General features: G+C 43.0%; 1 non-coding gene across 1 annotated transcript; it reads left to right on the top strand.

Annotated features, from left to right (window-relative positions):
• The first annotated feature begins 12,703 nt into the window (after positions 1-12,703).
• LOC126074199 (U1 spliceosomal RNA) lies at positions 12,704-12,865 on the top strand. Its single transcript, XR_007516999.1, has one exon. It is a non-coding gene; the product is annotated as a U1 spliceosomal RNA (small nuclear RNA).
• Positions 12,866-15,749: the final 2,884 nt, after the last annotated feature.

Genomic DNA, 15,749 nt, shown 5'->3' with positions numbered 1-15,749 from the left:
CGGGAGCATTTTCTCATGTATCTGTTGGCTGCCTGAATATCTTCTTTAGTGAAATGTGCGTTCATATCCTTTGCCCACTTCTTGATTGGGTTGTTTGTCTTTTTGTGGTTGAGTTTTGACAGAATCATGTAGATTTTAGAGATCAGGCGTTGGTCTGAGATGTCATAGCTGAATATTCTTTCCCAGTCTGTAGGTGGTCTTTTTACTCTTTTGGTGAAGTCTTTAGATGAGCATAGGTGTTTGATTTTTAGGAGCTCCCGGTTATCTGGTTTCTCCTCATCATTTTTGGTAATGTTTTGTATTCTGTTTATGCCCTGTATTAGGGCTCCTAGGGTTGTCCCTATTTTTTCTTCCATGATCTTTATCGTTTTAGTCTTTATGTTTAGGTCTTTGATCCACTTGGAGTTAGTTTTTGTGCATGGTGTGAGGTATGGGTCCTGTTTCATTCTTTTGCAAATGGATATCCAGTCATGCCAGCACCATTTGTTAAAAACACTATCTTTTCCCCAATTTACTGACACTGGTCCTTTGTCAAATATCAGTTGCTCATACGTGGATGGATTTATATCTGGGTTCTCAATTCTGTTCCATTGGTCTATGTGCCTGTTGTTGTACCAGTACCAGGCTGTTTTGACTACTGTAGCTGTATAATAGGTTCTGAAATCAGGTAGAGTGAGGCCTCCCACTTTCTCCTTCTTTTTCAGTAATGCTTTGCTTATCCGGGGGTTCTTTCCCTTCCATATGAAATTAGTGATTTGTTTCTCTATCCCCTTAAAACATGACATTGGTATTTGGATTGGAAGTACGTTATATGTATAGATGGCTTTTGGTAGAATAGACATTTTTACTATGTTAAGTCTTCCTATCCATGAACGGGGTATGTTTTTCCACTTAAGTATGTCCTTTTGAATTTCTTGTAGCAGAGTTTTATAGTTTTCTTTGTATAGGTCTTTTACATCCTTGGTAAGATTTATTCCTAAGTATTTTATCTTCTTGGGGGCTACTGTGAATGGTATTGATTTGGTTATTTCCTCTTCGGTGTTCTTTTTGTTGATGTAGAGGAATCCAAGTGATTTTTGTAAGTTTATTTTATAACCTGAGACTCTTCCAAACTCTTCTATTAGTTTCAGTAGTTTTCTGGAGGATTCCTTAGGGTTTTCCATGTATATGATCATGTCATCTGCAAATAGTGATAGCTTTACTTCCTCCTTGCCAATCTGGATACCCTTTATTTCTTTGTCTAGCCTAATTGCCCTGGCTAGGACTTCAAGTACGATGTTGAATAAGAGTGGTGATAAAGGGCATCCTTGTCTGGTTCCCGTTCTCAAGGGAAATGCTTTCAGGTTCTCTCCATTTAGAGTGATATTGGCTGTTGGCTCCGCATAGATGCCCTTTATTATGTTGAGGAATTTTCCTTCAATTCCTATTTTGGTAAGAGTTTTTATCATAAATGGGTGTTGAACTTTGTTAAATGCCTTTTCTGCATCTATTGATAAGATCATGTGGTTTTTATCTTTTGTTTTATTTATGTGATGGATTACATTAATGGTTTTTCTGATATTAAACCAGCCTTGCATACCTGGTATAAATCCCACTTGATCAGGGTGAATTATTTTTATGATGTGCTGTTGGATTCTATTGGCTAGAATTTTGTTGAGGATTTTTGCATCTATGTTCATGAGGGATATAGGTCTATAATTTTCTTTTTTTGTAATGTCTTTACCTGGTTTTGGTATCAGGGAGATGGTAGCTTCATGGAATGAGTTGGGTAGTATTCCGTCTTTTTCTATGCTTTGAAATACCTTCAGTAGTAATGGTGTTAAGTCTTCTCTGAAGGTTTGGTAGAACTCTGCAGTGAAGCCGTCTGGGCCAGGACTTTTTTTTGTTGGAAGTTTTTTGATTACCGTTTCAATCTCTTTTTTTGTTATGGGTCTATTTAGTTGTTCTACTTCTGAATGTGTTAGTTTAGGTAGGTAGTATTTTTCCAAGAATTTATCCATTTCTTCTAGGTTTTCAAATTTGTAAGAGTACAATTTTACGTAGTAATCTGAAATGATTCTTTTAATTTCATTTGGCTCTGTTGTCATGTGGTCCTTCTCGTTTCTTATTCGGGTTATTTGTTTCCTTTCTTGTTTTTCTTTAGTCAGTCTAGCCAATGGTTTATCAATTTTGTTAATTTTTTCAAAGAACCAGCTTTTGACTTTGTTAATTCTTTCAATTGTTTTTCTGTTCTCTAATTCATTTAGTTCAGCTCTAATTTTTATTATTTGTTTTCTTCTGGTGGCTGATGGGTTCTTTTGTTGCTCACTTTCTATTTGTTCAAGTTGTCGGGACAGTTCTCTGCTTTGGGCTCTTTCTTCTTTTTGTATGTGTGCATTTATCGATATAAATTGGCCTCTGAGCACTGCTTTTGCTGTGTCCCAGAGGTTTTGATAGGAAGTATTTTCATTCTCGTTGCTTTCTAAGAATTTCCTTATTCCGTCCTTGATGTCTTCTATAACCCAGTCTTTTTTCAGGAGGGTATTGTTCAGTTTCCAAGTATTTGATTTCTTTTCCCTAGTTTTTCTGTTATTGATTTCTAGCTTCATTGCCTTGTGGTCCGAGAAGATGCTTTGTAATATTTCGATGTTTTGGATTCTGCAAAGATTTGTTTTATGACCTAATATGTGGTCTATTCTAGAGAATGTTCCATGTGCGCTAGAAAAAAAAGTATATTTTGCAGCAGTTGGGTGGAGAGTTCTGTATAAGTCAATGAGGTCAAGTTGGTTGATTGTTGTAAGGAGGTCTTCCGTGTCTCTATTGAGCTTCTTACTGGATGTCCTGTCCTTCTCCGAAAGTGGTGTGTTGAATTCTCCTACTATAAATGTGGAGGTGTCTATCTCACTTTTCAATTCTGTTAAAATTTGCTTTATGTATCTTGCAGCCCTGTCATTGGGTGCATAAATATTTAATATGGTTATCTCTTCCTGATCAATTGTCCCTTTTATCATTATATAGTGTCCTTCTTTATCCTTTGTGGCGGATTTAAATCTAAAGTCTATTTTGTCAGAAATTAATATTGCTACTCCTCTTCTTTTTTGCTTATTATTTGCTTGATATATTTTTTTCCATCCTTTGAGTTTTAGTTTGTTTGTGTCTCTAAGTCTAAGGTGTGTCTCTTGTAGGCAGCATATAGATGGATCGTGTTTCTTTATCCAATCCGTGACTGTCTCTTTATTGGAGCATTTAGTCCATTTACCTTCAGCGTAATTATAGATAAATAAGTTTTTAGTGCTGTCATTTTGATGCCTTTTCATGTGTGTTGTTGGCCATTTCATTTTTCCACATGCTTTTTTGTGCTGAGACGTTTTTCTTAGTAGCTTGTGAGATCCTCCTTTTCATAATGGTTAACTTTATGTTTGTTGAGTCGTTACGTTTTTCTTGGCTTTTTTCTTGAGTTATGGAATTGATATTCCTTTTTGTGGTTACCTTATTATTTACCTCTATTTTTCTAAGTAAAAACCTAACTTGTATCGTTCTATATCGCCTTGTATCACTCTCCATCTGGCAGTTCAATGCCTCCTATATTTAGTCCCTCTTTTTGATTATTGTGAGCGTTTATCTATTGATTTCCAATTATGTGTATTATTTTGTTTATTTATTAGAATTAATCTTAATTTGTTTGTTTTTGTGCTTTCCCTATTTGAGTTGCGTTGATATCAGGATGTTCTGTTTTGTGACCTTGTATTGTGCTGGTACCTGATATTATTGGTCATCAGGCCAAACAATCTCCCTTAGCATTTCTTGCAGTCTTGGTTTAGTTTTTGCAAATTCTCTAAACTTGTGTTTATCTGTAAATATCTTAATTTCTCCTTCATATTTCAGAGAGAGTTTTGCTGGATATATGATCCTTGGTTGGCAGTTTTTCTCGTTCAGTGCTCTGTACACGTCGTCCCATTCCCTTCTTGCCTGCATGGTTTCTGCTGAGTAGTCTGAACTTATTCTTATTGATTCTCCCTTGAAGGAAACCTTTCTTTTCTCCCTGGCTGCTTTTAAAATTTTCTGTTTGTCTTTGGTTTTGGCAAGTTTGATGATAATATGTCTTGGTGTTTTTCTTTTTGGATCAATCTTAAATGGGGTTCGATGAGCATCTTGGATAGATATCCTTTCGTCTTTCATGATGTCAGGGAAGTTTTGTGTCAGGAGTTCTTCAACTATTTTCTCTGTGTTTTCTGTCCCCCCTCCCTGTTCTGGGACTCCAATCACTCGCAAGTTATCCTTCTTGATAGAGTCCCACATGATTCTTAGGGTTTCTTCATTTTTTTTTTATTCTTTTATCTGATTTTTTTTCCCAGCTATGTTGGTGTTGATTCCCGGGTCCTCCAGAAGTCCCAGTCTACATTCTAATTGCTCGAGTCTGCTCCTCTGACTTTCTATTGCATTGTCTAATTCTGTAATTTTATTGTTAATCTTTTGGATTTCTACATGTTGTCTCTCTATGGATTCTTGCAACCTATTAATTTCTCCACTATGTTCTTGAATAATCTTTTTGAGTTCTTCAACAGTTTTATCAGTGTGTTCCTTGGCTTTTTCTGCATTTATCCTAATTTCATTTGTGATATCTTTAAGCATTCTGTAAATTAGTTTTTTATATTCTGTATCTGATAATTCCAGGATTGTATCTTCATTTGGGAAAGATTTTGATTCTTTTGTTTGGGGGGTTGGAGAAGCTGTCATGGTCTGTTTCTTTATGTGGTTTGATATGGACTGCTGTCTCCGAGCCATCACTGGGAAACTAGATTTTCCAGGTAATCAGCTAAAAAAAAATGCAGTCAGATCCCTATCTGAATTCTCCCTCTGGCTCAGGGTATTCGGATGTTAATGGAGCCGCCTGGGGAGGGTGGGGGAGGGATCAGAGAGCTAGGAGTGTAGCACCACAGAATACAGAGCTGATCCCCGCGTTCATGCTCCGCCCCCATCTGCCAAAATCCCGGCAGGACGGCTCCCCGGCTGGGACACTACTCTCCCCTCTCCGAGACCAGTCACTTCCTCCCGGGGACTTCTCCCTCAGTGCGCCGCACCGCTCGCACCAACTGGGTGGACGTCTCCCTCACAAATGGGTGGGCCCGCCCCCCTGGGTCTATTCAGGGGAATATAATTGGACCCCGTGCTCACGCTCCACCCGCGCGCGCCCAAATCCCAGCGGGACGGCTCCCCGGCTGGGACGCTGCTTTTCCCGCTCTGAGACCTGTCACTTCCTTCCAGGGACTTCTCCCTCCAGTGAGCCGCACCACTCGCGCGAACTGGGTGGGCGTCACCCGCACGACCAGGTGGGCCCGCCTCCTCGGTCAATTCAGGGGAACATAACTGATCCCCGCACTCACACCCTGCCCGTTTTCGCCAAAATCCCAGCGGGACAGCTCCCCGGCTGGGACGCTGCTCTCCCCACTCCAAGATCAGTCACTTCCTCCCAGGGACTTCTCCCTCCAGTGCGCCGCGCCTCACGCGTGAACTGGGTGGGTGTCCCCCACACGAACGTGTGGGACCCGCCCCAGGGTCACTTTAGGGAAATATAGCTAATCCCCCCCCTCGCGCCACACCCGCTTCCTGCCAAACTCCCGGCGGGACGGCTCCCCGTCTGGGATGCTACTCTCCCCGCTCCAAGATCAGTCACTGCCTCCCGGGTGCTTCTCCCTCCGGCTGCGCTGCTACGCCGTGCCAACCAGCTAGACTCCCTCCCGGCATGGGTTCGGGGGGAGTAGGGCTGGGCCCCTTGTCTGTGCCGTCTGCCCCCCTGGGCTCTGCCCGAGATCGGGCTCCAAAGCTCACCTGCCTGGTTCGCTGGCTCCTAGTTCTGAAAACGGTCGCTGTCTGCCCGTATTTGTTCGTTTTCCCTCTCTAAGTCTGTGTTTGTTGTTCAGAGTTTGTAGATTGCTATGTACGTGATCGATTCACTTGTTTTTCCGAGTCTTTGTTGCAAGAGGGATCCGTGGTAGCATCCACCTAGTCCGCCATCTTGGCCCCGCCTCCCTCGCAAATATTGTTTTGAGAAGTTCATATGTGCTGGATATTGTTCTAACCCCTTTACACTGTAATCATTTATTTAACATTCATAACCCTCTGAGGTAGGTAGCGCTGGTATCTTCATTTTACAGATGAGGTAGCCAAGGTAACTGAGACACAGGAAAGTTAGGTAAATTTGCCCAACATTACAAAGCTAGAAGTTAACATTGCTAGTATTCCAACTCAGGCATCTGTCTCATTTCATTTATATATTATTTAAGGGAGAACCCCAGAGACCTAAATTCTTCTGGCCACTGGACTAGCATCCAATTCCTATAGCCCTCTGGTTGTCTAGTTTTATGCCTTCTTGTACATTTCTGTCCTCCTCTTTGCACAAATTTGCTCTTCATCCTACCAGTACGGGTTGCCCCACTTCAGGCAGAAATTCAAACTTTGCCATAGCCTGCCCTGCACAGATCCCTCCTTACCCAATCCTTGCAACTGGTCTCTCCTCCTCAAACTGGAGCTCCTCTCTGAGCACGGATTCAATGAGGCCCTTGTATTCTTCACACTCTGAGAACAGACAGACACACCTGCCCCAGTGGAAAGCTGGACCTGACACTGACAATCACTCATAATATTCATAACCCCAAGGCTAATCCCAAGGACAAAAATAACCCCAGTTCCAGGCTCTTGCTGGGTTTCCATAACTTTATGTCTCAGTCTCCGAGCTGCAAGGCATTTAATCCCCCCCATTTTAGAGGCAATTAAAGAGAAGCTCAAGGAACCCTGGTGGCACAATGGTTGAATTCAATTCCTAACCAAAAAGCTGGCCATTCCAAATCTCCCAACCGCTCCACGAAAGAAAGATGTGGCAATCTGTTTCTATAAAGATTATAGCCTAGGAAACCCTATGGGGCAGTTCTACTCTGTCACCTGGGCTTGCTATGAGTTAGAATCGACTTGAAGACAATTGTTTTTTTTAAAGGTCAGAGACAGGTAAAGTAATTGTTCAAGATGATTCAACTGGTATTTGGCAGAATCAGAATTCATATCCCCTAAATTCTGACTCTGATACATGGGCCCCTTTACCAAGCCTTGTGGCCTCTTCGGTAAAACACTCACCTGGGGCATGAAGTAGCTATTTCCTGTAAGCTTGGGAAGGCCCTAAGGACTATAGGACTGATGGTTCTCCTCTGCTGATTGTTTCAATAATACTGTAATATTCAAAGATTTAAAAGTTTACCTGGATAAAGCTGTGTAAAAATGCAACGGAAAAAAAATGCCTGAAAGACTTACCTTCGAATGCTAAGAGGTATTAAGTTAGAACTAGTAGAAAGGAGTGTTTCCCGTGTGCCAGGCTTTGTTCTAGCAGATTTTCAAGAATTGACTCATATAATCATGCCTGCTACCTGAAGAGGTAGGTACTACTCTTATTACCGTTACAAATGAAGAAACTGAGGCATAGAGATGATAACTTGGATTTGAGCCCAGGAAGTTTTCCTTGAGGTACATGCTCTTAATCACTGCACTGCATTACCTCTATCCTAAGATCTTAGGTGATATCTTCTCTAGCTTCAAAAATTTTGTCCTGCGTTTTTATTGGGATTATAATGAATAATGTGAAGGAAAACAAAAAATAAAAACCTTAACCTCCCATCCCCCAAAGCTTATCTTTTCACTTCTTTAATAAGTAGTCTTTATTTTTACTTTTTGTCTATGACAGTTAGTTGATTAACAAATTTTATCCTCCAATGATTTGTTGAAAAATAATCGTATATATTCAAAAGCCAACATTTTAATGTCAGCAAGAATCTTTCTCTAATATCCCTGACCCTCTTGTTCCCATGTTCCCTTAAGTCAGTATATCTCTGTCCCTCTCTCATTATTAACAGATTTCCCAGTGGGTTTTCAGATGTGAAAGCTAACTGTGGGGAGGGAGGGGCCAGTCTCTACACCAGCCTCCTGGGACTGGTGGTTTCTTCCACTTGGCCTTGTTCTCATTTTGGCCATGTGTCTCATAGCCCAGATGCTGGAGGTCCACCTGGACTTGCTTGCAGTCTGCAAGGTTCATATTCAGAGAGAGAGAGTGTCATAAAATCTCTGAGTTTCCTGGAGATACCATCACCAGAGTATGAGGACTGACTTCCTTGAACTTATAGGGGAAAAGAATCTTGCTGCAAACATCTGGACTTCCCTCTGTTTCCTGTTGATGTTCCCATCTCTAGCTTCCTGAGGCTAGCTTGTACTTCCCTCTGTTTCCTGTTGATGTTCCCATCTCTAGCTTCCAGAGGCTAGCTTGGGAAGACACAGAGTTAAGCTCTTTTGAGGCAGGTCCCAGTGCAGCTGACAAAATGCTTTTTCAGTAAAAGTTTGAATTGAATCCTGAAATATTTAGGACAACGGTGATGTTACATGTTTGTACACTCTGAAACAGGTTCCTGAGCAAGAAAAGGCAGTTTTCTGGCTGAACTAGGATTTTAGCCTCTGTTCCTCCCTACACTCTCACTGCAAACTTGGGAAAGTTGCTTTACCCCTTTATGCCTCCGCTTTGCAAATTAAGGATAAACTATCCACTTCTACCTCTCTAGGAGTCTGGTCAGGATAAAATTTATTTTGATGAAGGAGAGAGAATACCTTTAGCTTTTGGAGAGTGTTTAGTTTCTCCGAGAGCAGACAGACAATCATTCATCATTTTGGTGGCCTTGACCATGTAGGACTTCCTGTATTTCTGCAGCTGGTTGGCCAGGGTGTAGGCAGTAGCTTCAGATATAAGGAATTTCTCTTTGAGGTCTCTGACCTGCTGTTTGCTTTGTGCTAGCTGGGAGAGCAACTCCTGGTTGATTTCCAGGATATTCCTGTCTGTGCTTTGCCTAGAGCAAGTGGTGAGAGCTAATTCCATGTCGAAGCTTATGGTGGAAGGAGTGGAGCCAGAGCTGGGGAGAAGAAAACCAGACAAAAATAAAGACAAGTTAATAGATTATGCTGATGGCTGCATATCTTGATGAATTTACTAAAAATCATTGAATTGTACAGCTAAAATGGGTAAATTTTGCAGTATAAAATTATATCCCAAGAAAGTTTCCTTTTTTTTTTAAGTGAAAAAAGTTATTTAAACCGGTTTTTTTTAAAGGATGCAGATGTGATTTATAACTTACTTTTGGGATAAACATTGTCAGCATCCCATAACACTTGACAGTCCTGAATCACCAAAACAAGTAGCAAAGTCCAGAGCTCAGAGTCTAAGTCACTGCCTCTAGGTGGCTCCGAGTGGAGTGCCAGAAGGAGGACCCAGAGTACCCGGTAACTGTTTGGAGTTGCAATAACAGAATTGGAAGTTGGGGGGTGTCATGGAATCTTAGGTGCCCCTGCCTTCCAGTTGCCTGGGTCATGCTGATACACAAGGCTGCCTGGTCTCATCTGAAGGTGGGGACCACCCTCAACATCAATCTTGGTATATGTGTACCCTATTGCTGACACAAGAGCCCTGTCTCTTTCTAAAATTTAAATATGTTTTCCATTGTTTATTTTTGCAAGCACATAGAAAACATCAAGGAGTCCATATCTCCTCCAAATTCTTTCATTTTCTTAAAGAATGTCACGAAGTCACTTTTTCTTTTTCATGAAAAGCTTAACGGAAAACTTAAAGACTACTTTGGTGTTCTTGTTCGGCTTTTCTCCAGTCCCCTGCCCCCCACCACCACCATTTTAATAGTATAAGAACAAAATCCTCAGCAGTTTGTGAACACATTATAAGATTTTTGCCTTGACTATCTAATATTCTTCTTGCTGCATCCCAATGTTACTTTGGCTTCTTTTCCCTCAGCAGGGAAGCATGCTGGCTTTTCATTAAACTTAAAATCAAGTTTCACATTCCTACCTCCTAATCCTACCCTCCTCTATAGTGTATGAGTTACTTTGCTTTTTCATCTCCATATACATGTTTTATGCTTTTCACTAAAGAATTTCATTCTAGCTCCACAGGATCTCTTTCCATCTTGTCAAAGTCATTGAAATATCTCATGCTAGTTGATTACCTCCCATTAGGCTCATGATTCCTTGGACACCTAAAATTTATATATATCTCCCTGAATGCATGCAGTGGCCACCTATTTTGGGATGGCTTGTAAACTGATGCTATTTTTTATGTTCAGGAGCAGTTTCTGTGGGACAATGATTAGTAGATCTATTTGGGTTGACCAAAGTCACTGACCTGTGGTTTTCCTGTGGTTGTATTTTCTGACAGGACATAGTAAAATCAAGATCATGGATCTGTGGTTGTTTGTGGTGATCCACAGCATTCCTGTGCAATGGGGTTTAGTGACATAGTATCTGAGGTTTTAAGGAGAGGCACAGACAGAAAAAAGAGAAAGTGATCCCCTGACACACCTCCTCAATTCCTAAGTATCCATTCCCCCCTGGTTTTGTGAACCTGAGACTGGGAAGTCTGCATGGAATATTTGTTTCTTCCATTTAGCATCCTGGATTACCTGCCCATTTGGTGGGCGAGGCCTTTGGAGCCCAGAGAAGAGGGACCAATTTCTGGAGGAGGGAAGTTGTGCACAGGGGCTACAGACTTCCTGTGGTGGTGGGCCCTATGCTCTGCTGGTCTTGGTAGAATTAAGAACACAGATGAGTCATAAGCGGAGAGCACCATGTACAAGAAAATAAGTTTTCACACTCCTGTTTGTTGTACATTCCACCAGGCAAATCTTCAGGGAATCATTTTTGATGCTCGTGGTTAAAGAGCATTGGGAGCAGTCCATAGCAACCCTTAGCTCTGGAGATTTGGAAGAGGAGAATCTGGAAAAGGAATGCCTGCGGGCATGTGGTTTGTCCACACCGTTCTCATCAACTCTTTTCTTCAGCAAAGCTTGTGTATTTCCCAGATATTATATCACAGCTACCATATTGGTGGTTTCATTGCAGGTAATACTTTCTGATGTGGGAGAATTTTGGTCTTCATGACTGGGGCGGGGGTGGGGGTTTCTACTGTCATTTAGTTACCAGTGGCCAAGGATGTTGCTAAACATCCTGCAATACACAGGAGAGCCCCCTCCCCCGACAAGAAAGAGTTATCAAATGCAAAATATCAGTAGTGCTGAGTTTGAGAAACTCAGTGCTCATACCTGAGTGACTAGAAAACATGAATTCCTGACTAATTGGATTTGGGGTCGAAGGAAAACTCTGGAGTCAAAGAGAACTCTTAAGTTTCTTGCCTCAGTATGTAAAAGGAAGGAGTTGTCATCAAGTAAGATGGGAAAACTGCGGGTGTGGCAGGTTTTAGCAGGAACATCTAGCCCAGAACCCCGGGTCTTGCTTGAAAGTGTTTTCCATCCCGGCTATCTCCCTTTACCCATCTGTATGAGTTCTTTTATTAGGTTGGAGATACCTGGGTCTTGGTGTTCAGCCTCCTCTTATCCTGGGCACCACCTATCCTGCCTCCAGCTGGCAAGCTCATCCACTGCCCTGGTTCCCTGAAACATCTCACCATATGTTTTTTCTGTGCAAAGGTGTCTCTAGGTCAGCTGTGAATGAGGCAACTCATTTCTTGAGTTATGGGCAAGGAGGTAGAGTAGTTCCCTGGTGATCTAGTTGCTAGGATTCTGGGGTGAATGACCCTGGGTCAGTTCAGGGTCAGAATCCTTCTTCCATCTCCACATGAAGCAAGTCTTCTTTTATCCCAGGAGGTCTGGGTGCTCCAAGGACCAGAAGTAGAAGAGCCTCTACACGAAGTCCAAATGCTCCTTGTCAGTGGGGCGAGGGGTGGGGAGAACTTGGGCAAGAGTAATGGTGAGGCTTTTCTCCGGTCACACTGGTCTTGCTTCATGTTCATATTGACATGGGTAGAAGTGGCTTTAGACACCCACTAAGCCTCTTACCCAGGTTTACACAGCCTTGCAGAGATTCAAATCGCTGTTGGACTACACCCAAGTTGCTGCTGCTGCTCCAGGGGCTCACATACTGCTGAGCTCTGAATAGCTGAGTGAGAGGACAAGCCAAGTCATGGAGTTTGTATGTACTCTCCAGGTACGTGGGTCAGCTTAGCATTCTGGACTATGTTTGCAGGTAAATTGATTGCTAGGCTTTTGGAAGAGGTGACTGGATGTGATAAATGCTATGATGGGAGGGAGGTGAGGTCATAGAGACCTGTCCTGTATTTAGATGAGGTCATTCATGGAAGGTGATATTTAGTGACCCAAGAAAGGCAGTATGTGAAGTATGTGTGAACAGAAAACTATTACCAGTGCCGGAAGCAGAAAGTATAAGTAAAAAAAAAAAAAAAAGGGAGTATCAAAACCATGGTATCAGAGCAAAGCCTCACAACTCTACCACTGCTGTGATCATTATCCCCCGTAGCCTCTTCCAGGCACTGCGTGCATTTTCTCTTTTGCATTCAGCACTCCCAAGATGGGTTCATATCTGTCTTGTGTCCGTTGTAACCCAGGAGGAGAGCGAGCCAGGGAGGCTGAGCGGCCTGAGCCTGCAGAGGCAGCGTGAGAAGTATGGAGAAGAGATGGCGCAGTGGTGGCTGGTCGGGATTCTTTGCTTCAAGGCCGTGTGGTTGGCTATGCTGTGGGTTCCTGTTGGGGTCTGTACTTTGAATGGTTTCTCCAGGAGTGGATTGCAAGAGTGGCTGCGGGCGGATAGGGGAGGATGGAGACCATGAGAGTGCAGTGAAGAGATAGGAGGGTGCATTGTTCCGGCAGGAGCTCCAGCCATACTTACTTGTCAGAGGAGACATCATGATCACGAAGGAAGCTTTCCCAGGCGGTGCTCATCCGTTGCACTGCGGATGTGCTGACCCTTGCGATTTCCTCACTCGTGGGAAACTTGGCTGTATGATTTGTGGTAGCGGGTACTGTGTTCTCGCTTTCCCTGACATTCTGCGTTTCACCACAGAGCAATGTTGGGATTGCTACTCTTGTAGGTCTTTTCTAAATTCCTTCTCTACCTGTTTTTCTTTAAGCCCGTCCATCTTCCTGCTGGATATCTGCATGACCTGCAGAGTTTTTCCATTGCCAGATTGGAACCGCCGGCATTGTATTTCAGTCTGTTTGTCTTCTCTTTCTTTCCTTTCCCCCTACCTCTCTCCTTCCATACCCCTTTGGCTCTTAACTGCAGCACCTTCCACTCCTGCCTTGGGGACACTTCACTTCCACACTCTGACGTAGGTATGTGGGTCGGCTGGCCCACCTGCACTTCTCCCAGCGGTGGTAGCCTTTCCAGCCCTGAGCCACGCACGACCCTCAGCGGGAGAAGCCCGCCTGCCTCCTGCTTCCTGGGGACTCTCTGCTCCCACCTGCAGCGAAGAGGCGGCTCTGGATGCGCCCTGGGCCTCAGAAAGGGCAGCGTGGAGTGGCGGTGTGGGGCGGAGTACTGCCGTGGGGAGTCAGTCGTGGGTTTCTTTGGGGTAGGGCCCGTGGTGGGGAGCAGGCAAAGTGGGAAGGGGGCCACGCGCTCCTCGTTTGTGCCATCGTCGGTGTCCGCCTGGGAACACAAAGGCCTGTTGTTCAGGTGTAGCTTTCTGGGCTTCTGCATGTAGCCCCACCTAGGAAATGGGATCTGCTCCCTTATCTTTTTTTTATTATGTTACTATTCACAGCAACTCTAGGCAGGACAGCATGAGCCCATTGTTGCAGCCCTTGTGTCAATCCATCTCGTTGAGGGGCTTCCTCTTTTTCACTAACCCTCTACTTTACCTCTTTACCAAGCATGATGTCCTTCTCCAGGGACTGGTCCCGCCTGATAACATGTCCAATGTGGGTGAGAGGAAGTCTTGCCTTCTTTGCTTCTAAGGAACATTCAGGCTATACTTCTTCGAAGAGAGATTGATTCATTATTCTGGCAGTCCACGATATATTCAATATTGTTCACCAGTACCACAATTCAAAGGCAATTATTCTTCTTCAGTCTTCTTTACTCATTGTTCAGCTTTCCATGCATACAAGGTGATTGAAAACACCATGGCTTGGATCAGGCACACCTTAGTCCTTAAAGTGACTTCTTGGCTTTTTAACTGTTTTGCAGGAGATTTGCCCAATGCAATGAGTCTTTTGATTTCTTGACTGCTGCTTCCATGGGCATTGTGTTCCAATGACTGCCTCTAGTCTATGTACAGGTTCCACAAGACCACAATTATGTGTTCAAGAATTCCAATTCTTCTTAATATTATCCATAATTTGTTATGTTTCACACAGTTGAATGCCTTTGTGTAGACAATAAAACACAGGTAAGCATCTTTCTGGTATTCTGTGTTTTCAGTTAAGAGGCATCTGACATAAGCAATGATATCCCTCATTTCATGTCCTCTTCTGAACACAGCTTGAATTTCTGTCAGTTCCCTGTGGATGTACGCTGAAACCACTTTTGAATGATTGTCAACAAAATTTTACTTGTGTGTGATATTAATGATATTCTTTGGTGATTTCTGCATTCAGTTGGATTACCTTTCTTTGGAATGGGCACAGGTATGGATTTCTTCCCGTCAGTTGACCAAGTGAAGCCTTCCAAATTTCTTGGCATAGATGACTCAGCCCCCCCAGCACTGCATCTGTTTGTTGAAATATTTTAACTGGTATTCCATCAGTTCCTGGAGCCTTGTTTTACACCAATGCCTTAAGTGCAGTTTGAACTTCTTCCTTCAGTACCATCAGGTCTTGATCATATGCTACCTCCTGAAATGTTTGAAATGTCAACCAATTCTTTTGTTTCAGTGACTGTGTGTATTCTTTTCATCTTCTTTTGATGCTTCCTGCATCATTTAATATTTTCCCTGTACAATCCATCAATATTGCAACTCTAAGCTTCAATTTCCTCTTTATTTCTTTCAGCTTGGGAAATGTTGAGAGTGTTCTCTCCCCTTTTAGTTTTCTAACCCTAGGTCTTGCTCCTTTCACTATGTCTTTGTCTTACTGAAAGGATAGTAACTTCATATATTCTTCGTGTACATTTATCAATGAACATTTTCCCACATTTGCTTTGTCACTCTCCATATATATGTATTTGCTACACCATTTGAGAGTAACTTGCAGACATTTCAACATGGTTTGGTTACTCTTTTCTTTGGCAGCATCCCTCAAAACCAGCCACTTGAGGATCTTTCCCCTTTGTCCTCTCAGTGAGGCCCCTCTTACATCTTCAGCAACTAAACACCCATTCCATTCAGAATGTAGAGAAGCTTCAAGCAGAGCTTTATTTAGCTTTTCCTGACACCACAATGGCTAGGTGGGCAAGTGATTAGTCTGTCTATCCTCAGCACAGGCTGTCCTCTTGACTCCTCCTAGTTGCTTTGGTGGGCAGCAAGGTCCTGGGTCAGTCTGACCTCTGGAGCCACCTTATAGTGAGAAGGCCTTTTCAGAATCTTCTAGGAAGGAGGCCTGAATCCTTGGATTGCAGGGTTGCTCAGCAAATGGCAATTCCCTCTCTCTACTCAGTTTAACCTGTTGTTTCAGACATGCCACTGCCTCCTTCTCCTCATTCTATTCTGGTGGTTTCTTGAGTGGGGCAGGGAACCTTCCTTCCTACACGGTAAGTTGCATATATCTTTGGCATAGTGGGGCTGCTAACCAAAAGGTCTGCAGTTCGAATCCACCAGGTCCTCCTTGGAAACTCTGTGGGGCAGTTGTACTCTGTCCTATAGGGTCACTATAAGTCGGAATTGATTTGATGGCAACAGGTTGGTTGTTTTTTGTTGAGTTGTCCTGAGCTTTAAATAAGGTGATGTATGTAAGAGGTGCCATCAGTGTTCAATAGGGGTTTTCAAT

Source organism: Elephas maximus, chromosome 3, assembly GCF_024166365.1.
Source record: "Elephas maximus indicus isolate mEleMax1 chromosome 3, mEleMax1 primary haplotype, whole genome shotgun sequence".
Classification (NCBI taxonomy): domain Eukaryota; kingdom Metazoa; phylum Chordata; class Mammalia; order Proboscidea; family Elephantidae; genus Elephas; species Elephas maximus.
Note: the sequence above shows the minus strand (reverse complement) of the source record. Positions and strands in the feature narration are given on the sequence as shown.